General features: G+C 45.2%; 1 protein-coding gene across 5 annotated transcripts in view; it reads left to right on the top strand.

The window, feature by feature from the left end:
- The window catches only part of MCTP1 (multiple C2 and transmembrane domain containing 1), a 369,964-nt gene that overhangs the window by 58,009 nt on the left and 298,484 nt on the right, over positions 1-13,471 (top strand). The gene's annotated exons all lie outside the window — the stretch shown is intronic.

Below are 13,471 nucleotides of genomic sequence, written 5' to 3'. Positions count from 1 at the left end.
CTGTGTGCCAGGCACTGTTCTAAGTGCTGGGGTGGATACAAGGTAATCACGTGGGACACAGTCCCTGTCCCACATTGGGCTCACAGTCTTAATCCCCATTTTACAGATGAGGTAAATGAGGCCTGCCCCACATGGGGCTCACAGTCTTAATCCCCATTTTACAGATGAGGTAACTGAGGTCTGGAGAGATGAAGTGACTTGTCCAAGGTCATACAGCAAAGTGGAGGAGCTGGGCCTAGCACCTATGACCTTTTGACTCCGACCCGTGCTCTACCTGCTATGCCATGCTGCTTCTCTGTCTTTCCCCACCAACCTCTTGCTATCTCTTCCCCCTCCTCGCCCACCTTGACCTAGAATGCCTTCTCCATTCATTCATTCAATCATATTTATTGAGCACTTACTGTGTGCAGGGCTCTCTACTAAGCACTTCAAATCGGGCAGACAACTACTCCCTTTCTCAAAGCCCTTCTGAAATAATCTTCCCCATTAATCTGCCATCTTCCAACCTTTTCCCCATTGTATTGCCCCTTCAGCCTTTCCTTGTCACCAAAGCACTTGAGAATTCTCTCCCACCCCCAGTAGCATTTTATACATGTCTGTTGCTTTCCATGATCTGTAACTTATTTTAGTGCCCCCTTCCCTAAGTAGAGTGAAAAGTCCTTAAGGGCAGGGATCATGTATATTAATTCTGTACTCTCCTAGGCATTGAGTTGAGTAGGTGCTGATTAAGTACTATTGATAGAACTTGTGTGTGACAAAGCACATCGACTTGCTTGAAAATCTCACTGGGGAGCTTCACCATTCTTTAAGGTGCTGGCAAATGATAATGTTTTTTTCTGCTTTTTTCTAGTTTTTAGGTTAAGTGCTTACTATATACCATCCACCGTACTAAGCACTGGGGTAGATGCAAGCTAATAAGGTTGGACACAGCGCATGTTCCAAATGGGGGACACAGTATTAATCCCCATTTTATAGGTGATGGAAGTGAGCTGACTTGCCTAAGGTAACACAGCAGACAAATGGCAGAGCCAGGATTAAAACCCAGATCTTTCTGACTCTCAGAACTGTGCTCTGTTCCCTAGGCCATGTTGCTTCTCATTTTAGAGGGGTAGTTAGTCCTCAGAATTAAGCAATGTTCCAATTGTGTACACCAGGAAAAAGGCAGTGTGGTAATAGTGGTATTAAGTGCTTACTATATCTGAAACACTCTATCAAGTCTTGGGGCAGATGCAAGGTGAAGAGATTAGATACAATCTCTTATGTGCACTGTACTAAGTGCTGGGGTATATACAAGAAAATCAGGTCACACACGGTCCCTGTTCTATAGGGAACTCACCATAGAAATAGTGCTTTTTTTAACATGATATTTAAGCACTTACTCTATGCCAGTCACTGTACTAAGCACCGGGGTAGGTATGAGAAAATCCAATTAGACACAGTTCCTCTCTCACATGGGGCTCAGTCTTAATCATCCATTCAGTCGTATTTGTTGAGTGCTTACTGTGTGCAGAGCACTGTACTAAGCACTTGAAGTACAAGTCGGCACCATGTAGAGGCGGTCCCTACCCAACAACGGGCTCACAGTGTAGAAGGGGGAGACAGACAACGAATCAAAACATGTAGACAGGTGTCAAAATCGTCAGAACAAATAGAATTAAAGGTATATGTACATCATTAACAAAATAGAGTAGTAAATATGTAGAAGTAAAATAGGGTAATAAATCTGTACAAATATATATACATGTGCCGTGGGGAGGGGATGGAGGTAGGGCGGGGGGATGGGGAGGAGGAGAGGGAAAAGGGGGCTCAGTCTGGGAAGGCCTCTTGGAGGAGGTGAGCTCTCAGTAGGGCTTTGAAGGGAGGAAGAGAGGTGGATATGTGGAAGGAGGACATTCCAGGCCAGGGGAAGGATGTGGGCCGGGGGTCAACGGCGGGACAGGCGAGAACGAGGTACAGTGAGGAGGTTAGCGGCAGAGGAGAGAAGAGGTAACGGGGGAAAAACAGATGATATTTAAGTGCTTATGTGCCAAGCACTGTTCTAAGCACTGAGGTAATAATAATAATGGTATTTAAGTGTTTACTATGTGCCAAGCACTATTCTAAGTGCTGGGATAGGTACGAGGTAATCAGGTTGTCCCACGTGGGGCTCACAGTCTTAATCCCCATTTTACAGATGAGGGAACTGAGGCCCTGAGAAGTGACTTGCCCAAAGCCACCCAGCTGACAAATGGCAGACCTGGGATTAGAACCCACACCCTCGGACTCCCAAGCCCGGGCTCTTTCCACTAAGCTACACTACTCCAACTGAAGCACAGAGACATTAAGGGATGTGCCCAAGGTCACACAGTAGACAAGTGGGGGCTCTGGGAACAGAAGTCAGGTTTGTTTTTTTTTTTTTTTTTTTACTCCCATGTCTGTGCTCTTTCCACTAGGCCAGATTGCTTCTCTACAGTTTTCTAATAATTATGGTATTGGTTAAGCACTTACTGTGTGCCAAACACTGTACTGCCTGCATGACCAGGAGGAACTGAATCCCACCCATCAATCAGTCATATTTGAGTACTTACTGTGTGCAGAGCCCTGACACTTTAAATCCTTCCATCTCCCGTCCACCCATCTTTTCCCACCCTTCTGCTGGCCTAGATGGCCTCAGTGTTGTCTCTAGCTAACCTTTGTCTTGAACAGTCCATCACATCAAGCAATGTCTACCACAAACTTGTTGCCTTGTAACTCAGCTCATCTTAATGTTGGGTCAGAGGAACCAGCTTGACTTGTGGCCCAAGACACTATTCACCAAATCCATTTCATTGGGTCAAAACTGAGTCATTGCTCCAAAGCCACTAACCACCACACCGTTTATTCAGTCGTATTTATTGAGCACTTTGTGCAGAGCACTGTATTAAGTGCTTGGGAAAATACAATAGTCCCTCTAGACTGTGAGCCTGTTGTTTGGTAGGGATTGTCTGTTGCCGAATTGTACTTTCCAAGTGCTTAGTACAGTGCTCTTCACAGGCGCTCAATAAATAAGATTGAATGAATACAATATAGCAGTAGAGATAGTCCCTGCTCACAATGAGCTCATAGTCTAGGCTGGGGGGAGACAGACCTCAGTACAAATAAACAGGCATCAGGGGGTCCACTCAATCAGAAAGTGGTATTTATTGAGCACTTACTCTATTAAATGCTTGTGAGTACAGTAAACAGACACAACTGATGTCAGGAAGAGCTTGCAATTTAGGTGGAGAGATGACTCCTAAATGAAATTACAGGTTGGGAAGGCAGCTAAATCTGAGGATAGATATTAAGTGTTGTGGGGATCCTATATGTGTGATACAGCAAGGAGAGGAAAATAGGGTGGGGGAGAAGAATGGTTGATTCGGGACAGCTTCCTGGAGAAGTGATTTTTAGTAGAGTTTTGCAGATGGGGAGAGCAGTGGTCTGTCAGTTATGAGGAGGGAGGGTGTGATCAAGGGGTCAAGGGTGAGATAGGATTGAGGTACAGGGAACAGGTTGACATTAGCGAAGTATGTAACCCTTGTCACACTACTCAGCAACACACCTCACAAAATACTGGGGATTTGGACAAATGTCCAGGGCTTAATACAGTGACTGGCACATGGTAAATGCTTAACAAATGCCACCGTCATTATTTCTGCTGTGACCTGCTGTAGAATTGTGTCCAAACACCCATCTTACCTCAAAGATTGAAGGGAACATTATTCTGAGATCACTGAATGGAAAGTGTGAAAGCTATCTCTTGCTATACAATTCTTTCACTCTCAGCTGAGATGGTTAAAAAGCAAAGACGGTTAAAAAGCAAAAAAGTCACCAGAAGCCAGATTCTGATCCTGGGACCAAAGGTGACATGTCCACTAACTCTGTTGATTTTTTTTCACAAGTGTTTCATCCTGTGCTCTGCACAGTAAGCACTCAATAGGTACCATCCATTGATTGACTTCAGTTTGACGTGTGACTGAACTGTTCTCAATATTTAAGTGGGATACTCCCACTCCTGCACTGTTCCCCATGTTCCCTAACCTCAAGCAACTTACCATCTAGAAGGAATATTTACACAAATATTTATAAGCATTTGGGACCCGTTTCCTGTCCACAAGAAGCTTACAGTCTAGATTCCCATGTTGTTTCCTTGATCAATTTTATTTACTGAGCACTTACCATGTGCAGAGCACTGTATGAAGTGCTTGGGGGAGTTCAATACAACAATTTAATGCATGGTGTAGTGGATAGAGCATTGGCCTGGATATCAGAAGGTCATGGGTTCCAATTCTGGCTCCACTGCATGTCTGCTGTGTGACCTTGGGCAAGTCACTTCACTCCTCTGTGCCTCAGTTGCCTCATCTGTAAAATGGGGCTTGAGACTGTGAGCCCCACATGGGACGGGACTGTGTCCAACCCAATTTGCTTGTATCCACCCCAGTGCTTAGTGCAGTGCCTGGCACATAGCGCTTAAATACCATAATTATTCTTAATATAATGGACACATTCACTACCCACAACAAGCTTACAGTCTTGTCTACAGTTGTTAACTTTGCATTTTGACCCAAATAGCAACACCTAGTTGTGTTTGTTTCACATGCCCACCACCTGAGTCCTTTGTTCTATGTTTCTCTGGCATATAAATTGAACCTCAGTGAGAATGGGATTCTAATCTTCTGTTTACCTTGTAATTATTCCAGTGTTTAGCCAGGTGCTTAAACAGAAGGGAGAGGGGAGTAAGGGAAATGAAGGCTTAGTTAGCAAGATGTCTTGGAGAAATGACTTTTTAGGGCTTTAAAGGTGGGGTCAATCTGTCGGATATTGAGGGGGAATGAGTTCCAGGCTCCCCTTTCAGGGTCGCACATGGAGAGTTTCCAGTACTCTACCAATCTCAACTATGGGAAGGGGAGTCAAGCAGAGGCATATCCATTCTATTTCTAGCTTGGGCAGTGGCTAGCGAGTGGAAAGCAATCTGCTATATGTCAAAACCCACCTGAGCTGGGCAGTAGTGTCATGGAAGAGAGTGAGCCCATTTCTAGACTGTGAGCCCGTTGTTGGGTAGGGACCGTCTCTATATATTGCCGATTTATACTTCCCAAGTGCTTAGTACAGTTCTCTGCACACAGTGAGTGCTCAAATACAAATGAATGAATGAATGGAGTCTAGGGTGGAGATTTAAGTTTACTGAATGGACGGAGGCAATGATAAAGCACTTCTGCATTTTTACCAAGAAAGCTCTATGGATACAGTACCAGAATCACTGCAGATGGAGGTGTGGCGTTCTGGGAGAGATGTGTCCTTGGTATTGCTATGGGTCAGAGAAGATAGCAAAAGACAAGACAAGAGTTCCAGGCCAGGGGGAGGACCTGGGTAAGGGGGTCTGTGGTGAGAGAGACAAAACCGACAGCTACAGTGAGTAGCATGGCAATTAGAGGAGTTCTTCAAAGTAGTGGAGATGTGATTTGAAGTGAGCGCTGGTAAGCTGAATGCCCCTTTGAGCTCTTACTTCAGGAGGAGGAGTGTCTTTTAGGGGGATGTACTTCTATCTTTTGTTTCAGGATTTGCTTGCTGTTTCTCCCCATTACGTTATATAAGTCCCTTAAGAGTTGGGGTAGCAAAACATGCCCCACTCCTGCAGTGACATGCACAGTGAGAGCTTAATAAAAGTGGTTAGCTGAGTCTGGACAGTAGTGGTAGTAGTTGTGATGGAATTTGCACCCCCCCCCCCCCCCCCCCCACCGAAGCACTTATGTATATGTCCGTCACTTATTTTAATGTCTGTTTTCCCTCTAGATTATAAACTCCTTGTGGGCAGGGAACATGTCTACCAACTCTGTACTCTCCCAAGCACTTTCTACAGTACTTGACTCCTAGTAAGTGTTCAAATGCCATCAATTGGTGGACAACATTTAATTTGGCCCTTCAAAAGTGTAGTAACTGTGTTCTCCTTCCTGTGAGCCCCATGAGGGACAGGGACTGTGTCCAGCCTGGACTAGCTTATATCTGAGTGCTTGGCACATAGTAAGCACTTAACAAATACCACAGTTGTTGCTAACTTTGTTAGGATAGTTTTGGCCCATGTAATTAATGCAGCATCATGTGACTCCAGTCAAAGTTCTGAAACCAGTCTGCTTGGAAGGATTTGAACTAAGCAGTGCAAAAGTACTTAAATTCTATGGAAGCAAAAGCTATCTACAGTCTGATCATTACATTCACCATTGTTGGTTTTTAAGAGAGTTCAGAGAACCTTTTGGTGGACTGAATTCTCTCCTGGTTAGTGGGCTTTGGTGTGGTTCTGAATGAAGGCTGAGGAAGAGACAAAAAAACTCAACTCCGCAAGCCCCTTCCAGATCTGTGATTGTGTTTTAATCCACTTCATTTTGTCTCTTTTCTTCCCTTGAGTCCTGTCTATGTATCCCTCACTTCTCTCTCTTAGTTTCACTTAGATTTTTAGAGCAATTTGTTCACTTATAAAGGAAATCCAGCCCACAGTTCAACAAAGTCCTCCTTAATAGGTTGAGTAGCTAATAGTTCAGAGAAGAGCATTTGAAACCCTTCCCCAGACTGGTCCCGTTTTCCTTGATTAGGGATGTCTCTAGACTAATACTCTTTTTAACAGGATACCATTCTTATAGCACAGCAATGAACAAGGTAAATTATAATCAGATTAGTGAGATGCCCACACTTGATTCTGGTAAAGGAAGAAGCAGCGAATCACTAAACCATTCATCATTTAATATCTTTAGTAAGAAGCACAGTTAGTTCTCCAAGGGCCAAGCATCTGAAAAGCCTAGTAAAGGAGTTGGCAGCCATACTTGCTGGGCCTTCCCCACTTGACGCCAGTTCATTTAGCACTAGTAGAAAGTCCTTTTCATCCTGCCAGGGCCAAAGGAAAGTTAAACTGAAGGAATGGGAGGGGACTAATGATTCGTCTGCCACACTGAAATCTACCACCAGGCTTCTTCCTCCTTCATTTTTACCCTTGTCCCCTTTCTTGGTGTGCCACCAATCAGGGATCAGAGACAGGGATGGTCACATCTGTTTTCAAAAAATGACTGGTAAAACGGAATTCAAAATTGAGACTCGTGATACCCAGGGGATACCTAATATTTACTGTATTTGGCCCAGACGCCTATGACTTTCATGCTTACTCAGGGCAATTTATTTGAGGTGTCATCTGGTGGTAAGAGGGCATATCTGATTTGGGAGACCTAGCCCTGCCATGGCCTACTGGATGACCTTGAGAAACTCCCATAACCTCTCTGGTGCCTCAGCTACCTCATCTGTGAAATGGAGGAAAAGTAGCTGCTCTCCCTTTTTCTCTACTCCTCAGTGTGGGACAGGAACTGACTGTCTGATCTGATTTTATTTTGAATCTACTCTGGTGCTTAGTAAATAGTAAGCACTTAATAAATTCCCTCATTATTATTCAGTATTGCCCCAGAACATGTGGAGATGAAACTCAAAGTAAATCTTTTGATTCTCTCATCCCTGGGTACCATCCCTTTCCTCTGTCAGTCTCCTCCCCATCCTAGAACAAGTGACATTTTGACTTGATTTCACAATATAATTTAGTTGGAGTTGCAGTATGAGGATAAGTAATAAATATACTGCTTCAGAAATCAATTCCTAGGACATAGAAAATTCCTGTGTTTTGCCAATATAGTTCTTCTCATCTGTGCATTCATTTAATGATTAATGTCATCAAAATGATTCCCTATTACATTTGTCTTAATATAGATGGGCTGGGGGAGGAAAGTGTACTTGGAAACCCTTCTTCAACCTTATTGTTGAACATCTTTTAGGTGGTGATGTTTTTCTCCCTTTAGAAAAGCTTAAAGAGATGGATTAGTATTGGTGAACATAAAGTGATTACTCAATGTAGTCATTCTCATTAAGGAAATCTATTTGTAGGTTTACTTAACTCTTCCTCTTTATTTTTATTACTCAGATGAAGGTAAGTGATATTGCTCAATAAATCAGCTGCCTTGCAGAAGTTGTCCAATTAACAGCAATTATGGGTACCTTTTGAACTGTAACCAATATTGCTTATTTAAAAAACAAAACATTGTGTTTGTCTCGTCTCTTTCTTCTCCACCCCCTAACCCCCCCCCCCCCCGACCTCTTCCCAGTTAATCAAGATGAGCAGCAATTGAGTGCCTACTGTAGTGGAAAGAGCACAGGCTTAGGAGTCAGAGGTTGTGGGTTCTAATCTCGGCTCCGCCACCTGTCAGCTGTTTGACTTTGGGCAAGTCGTTCAACTTCACTGTGCCTGTTACCTCATCAGTAAAATGGGGATTAAGACTGGGTGCTCCACGTGGGGCAACCTGATTACCTTATATCTATTCCAGTGCTTAGGACAGTGCTTGGCACATAGTGCCATTATTATTATTATTATTATTTTTATCTTGAACCCTGTGCTATCAGAATGGGTATTTTCACTATGAGATTTTGGTAGAATTCCGTGGCAGAATTGGCAATTCATTCAGTGGTAGTTGTTGAGCACTTACTGTGTGCAGAGCACTGTACTGAGCAGGTGGGAGAGCACAATACAACAATAAACAGACCCAGTCCGCGCCCACAATGAGCTTACAGTCTAGATTACAGATATTTACATAAGTGCCGTGGGGCTGGGAGGGGGGAAGAATGAAGGGACCACGTCAGGGTGATGCAGAAGGGAGTGGGAGATGTGGAAAGGTGGGGCTTAGTCTGGGAAGGCCTCTTGGAGGAGATGTGCCTTCAAGAAGGTTTTGAAGGGTGTGGAGAGTAATTGTCTGTTGGATTTGAGGAGGGAGGGCATTCCAGGCCAGGAGCAGGACTTAGGCTAGGGTTTGGCAGTGAGATGAGATGGAGGCACAGTGAGAATATTAGCATTAGAGGAGCCAAGTGTGTGGTCTGGATTGTAGAAGGAGAGAAGTGAGGTAGCACAATCAAGTTAGGACTTTTGGAGCCACAGATTGGGGAATTAAGACCTTTTATTTTCACTGGAGGGGAGTTTTCTTGGGCAGACTGATTTGGTCTGTGGCCCTGGGGAGGAGTTGGGGCCTCTCAGGCTGCAGCCTTCATTTAATAACATCTCTGATGAGAAATCCTGGCCAGAATTCAATAAGATATGGCAGTTTCCCAGTGGGGGCTCCTAAGGCTGGGCAGGGTTGGGAGGGAAGGGGGGAGAGCACCATTAAATATTTAACTTATTGTGAGATTTGTGGTGGGCAATTTGAAGTAAGAATATTGATGTCTCCATCATTGGAATTGATCAGTTGAGGATCCAGTCAGTCATGTTTATTGAGCACTTAATAGATGCAGAACACTGTACTGCTTATACATCTAGGGACATATAATGGAATTGGTAGACTGTGCAAAACAATCTGTCCTAGGAAAGTCAACTCAGTATTGTGCCAGTTGGGAACCTCTCTTCCATATTCATTCATTCATTAAATCGTATTTATTGAGCGCTTATTGTGTGCAGAGCACTGTACTTAACACTTAACGCAACACTTGGGAAGTACAAGTTGGAAAATAATGATGGCATTTATTAAGCACTTACTATGTGCAAAGCACTGTTCTAAGTGCTGGGGAGGTTACAATCAATCAATCAATCGTATTTTTTGAGCACTTACTATGTGCAGAGCACTGCACTAAGCGCTTGGGAAGTACAAATTGGCATCACATAGAGACAGTCCCTACCCAACAGTGGGCTCACAGTCTAAAAGGGGGAGACAGAGAACAGAACCAAACATACCAACAAAATAAAATAAGTAGGATAGAAATGTACAAGTAAAATAAATAAATAAATAGAGTAATAAATATGTACAACCATATATACATATATACAGGTGCTGTGGGGAAGGGAAGGAGGTAAGACGGGGGGATGGAGAGGGGGACGAGGGGGAGAGGAAAGAAGGGGCTCAATCTGGGAAGGCGTCCTGGAGGAGGTGAGTTCTCAGCAGGGCCTTGAAGGGAGGAAGAGAGCTAGCTTGGCGGATGGGCAGAGGGAAGGCATTCCAGGCCCGGGGGATGACGTGGGCCGGGGGTCGATGGCGGGACAGGCGAGAGCGAGATACAGTGAGGAGATTAGCGGTGGAGGAGCGGAGGGTGCGGGCTGGGCAGTAGAAGGAGAGAAGGGAGGTGAGGTAGGAGGGGGCGAGGTGATGGAGAGCCTTGAAGCCCAGGGTGAGGAGTTTCTGCCTGATGCGCAGATTGATCGGTAGCCATTGGAGGTTTTTGAGGAGGGGAGTAATATGTCCAGAGCGTTTCTGGACAAAGATAATCCGGGCAGCAGCATGAAGTATGGATTGAAGTGGAGAGAGACACGAGGATGGGAGATCAGAGAGAAGGCTAGTGCAGTAGTCCAGACGGGATAGGATGAGAGCTTGAATGAGCAGGGTAGCGGTTTGGATGGAGAGGAAAGGGCGGATCTTGGCAATGTTGCGGAGATGAGACCAGCAGGTTTTGGTGACGGCTTGGATGTGAGGGGTGAATGAGAGAGCGGAGTCGAGGATGACACCAAGTTTGCGGGCTTGTGAGACGGGAAGGATGGTAGTGCCGTCAACAGAGATGGGAAAGTCAGGGAGAGGACAAGGTTTGGGAGGGAAGACAAGGAGCTCAGTCTTCGACATGTTGAGCTTTAGGTGGCGGGCGGACATCCAGATGGAGATGTCCTGAAGGCAGGAGGAGATGCGAGCCTGGAGGGAGGGGGAGAGAGCAGGGGCAGAGATGTAGATCTGGGTGTCATCAGCGTAGAGATGATAGTTGAAGCCGTGAGAGCGAATGAGGTCACCAAGGGAGTGAGTGTATATTGAGAACAGAAAGGGACCAAGCACTGAACCTTGGGGAACCCCCACAGTAAGAGGAGGTGATCAGGTTGTCCCACGGAGGGCTCACAGTCTTGATCCCCATTTTCTAGATGAGGTAACTGAGGCACAGAGAAGAGAAGTGACTTGCACAAAGTCACACAGCTGACAAGCGGCGGAGCCGGGATTTGAACCCATGATCTCTGTCTCCAAAGCCCGTGCTCTTTCCACTGAGCCACTCTGCTTCTCACAGGGCTTGAAATGCAACAAGGGATCAGATAAACAGAAGCATCTCACTGTTATGGTAATTAAGCTCTATGTTCCAAGCACTGGGGTAGACACAGAAAAATCATCAGGACAGACAGTCTTTTTCCCACTTGGGGCTCACAGTCTAAGGGGGAGAAAGAACAGGCACTTATTTAATCCCCATTTTACCAATGAGAAAGCTAGGGTACAGAGAAGACAAGTGACTTAGGAGCAGCATATCTTAGTGGCAAGAGCACGGGCTTGGGAATCAGAGGTAGTGGTTTCTTTAATCCTGCTTTTGCCACTTGTCTGCTGTGTGACCTTGGGCAAGTCGCTTAACTTCTTTGTGCCTGTTACCTCAACTCTAAAATGGAGATTGAGACTGAGCCTCATGTGGGACTATCTGTTGGCCCTACTGAAAGCTCACCACCTCCAGGAGGCCTAACCAGACTGAGCCCCACTTTTCCTCTGCTCCTCCTCCCTTTTCTCTCCCCCCTCCCTGCCCCACAGCATTTGTGTAGATATGTACATATTTATTATTCTATTTATTTTAATAACAATGTGTATATTTTTATAATTCTATTTGTATTAATGCTATTGATGCCTGTCTACTTGTTCTGTTGTCTGTCTCCCCTCTTCTAAACTGTGAGCTCGTTGTTGGGTACGGATTATCTCTGTTGCCGAATTCTACTTTCCAAGCGTTTAGTACAGTGCTCTGCACACAGTAAGCGCTCATTAAATACAATTGAGTGAACTTACCCAAGGTCACGTGACAGGCATTGGAAGATCTGGGATTAGAACCCCTTGACTTCAAGGCTAACGCCTTTCTATGGGCCACTTTGAGTAGAGAAAATTTTCTGTTGTGTTCAGATGTCAGCAGGGTGGGTTGGTTTTTTTTTTAATTTTTTATTCAGGCTAATCTGTTCAGAGGAACAGATCTAGGGATTTATTTATGTTTTCAGATAAGCAGGCTAGATTGTTTCCTCACAGAAATCGACAGCTGGCTCTCCTCATTCTGTTTCCAAGTGGTCTCTCTGGCCTCCTCAGGAGTGGAAAGGAAATTTCCATTTGGAGCAGTCCAGCGCAGCGATTCTGTGGGCGAGGAGTGAGGGGCCGAAGAAGTACATGCAGCCATAGCCCCATCAGTGTGGGCTATCAGATCTGGCATCCATCCCAATAGTGTAAGGTATCATCAGGCACTTGGCACACGTCCATCACGTTGCCCCCTCCTACCTCACCTTGCTACTCTCCTACAACTCAGCCCACTCACTTTGCTCCTCGAATGCCAACCTTCTCACTGTACCTCGATCTCGTTCATCTCGCCACCAACCTCTTGCCCGTGTACTGCCTGTGGCCTGGAATGCCCTCCATCTTCATATCTGACAGATATTTTCTCTCTCCACCTTCAAAGACTTATTGAAGGCAAATCCCCAAGAAGTGTTCCCTGCCTAAGCCCTCCTTTCCCTCTTCTCCCACTCCCTTCTGCCCACCTTGACTTGCTCCCTTTATTCATCCCCCCCTCAAAGCCCCACAGCACTTGTGTACATATCCCTGAGTTTATATTAATGTCTTTCTCCCCCTCTAGACTGTAAGCTCTGTGTGAGCAGGGAATGTATCTGTTATATTGTACTCTCCCAAGCACTAAGAGTGCTCTGCACGCAGTAAGTGCTCAGTAAATGTGGAGAATCAGACTTGGCACACATGTCCCTAACCTCTCTGAAAGTGCTTGGTAGAGTTGGAGGCGGGTGTTCCCTAGTGTAACCGGAACTCTGCATGTCTCCTTCCCTTTCTAATGCGGGATTAAACTTCCTCTACCTCTCTGAGCCCCCTTAGCTAATATGTCCCAGTTTCCTCCAGACACACCAGCTGCTAAATGGAGAAATAAGTCAGTTGCACGTGTCTTCCCCATTTTCAGAATCCTCCAGTGGTTGCCCTTTCCTTTCTTTATAAAGCAGAAACTTCTGACCGTAGGCTATTAGTACGGTGCCTGGCTCATAGCAAGAATGTAACAAATACCATAAGAAAATTACCTTCCTCCCTCTGAACTATTCTGACTTCTCTATCACTACACCCCAATGTGCACACTTCACTCTTCTGCCAAGCTTCTTTCCATGCCTTGTTCTCATCATCTCTCTCACTGTTGACTTCCTGCTCACAACTTCCCTCCCCTTCATACCTGCCAAACCACCACTGTCCCCATATTCAAAGCCCTACTAAAATGGCATTTCCACAGGCCTTCCTTGTTTAAATTTCACTTTTCCCATACAGCAATTTCAGCACTTGCACATCCCCTGCACACACTAGAGAACTCAGTCCTTAAACACGTGGACACTCCCCGAGGTAGAACTTAAGTATCTCTCATTAAACTCTCTTGCTTCCCCCAACTGTAACATATTCTAATATTGGTCTCCCACCACTAGATTGCAAGCTTCTTG

This window comes from Tachyglossus aculeatus, chromosome 23 (genome assembly GCF_015852505.1).
Source record: "Tachyglossus aculeatus isolate mTacAcu1 chromosome 23, mTacAcu1.pri, whole genome shotgun sequence".
NCBI classification, from domain to species: domain Eukaryota; kingdom Metazoa; phylum Chordata; class Mammalia; order Monotremata; family Tachyglossidae; genus Tachyglossus; species Tachyglossus aculeatus.
Note: the sequence above shows the minus strand (reverse complement) of the source record. Positions and strands in the feature narration are given on the sequence as shown.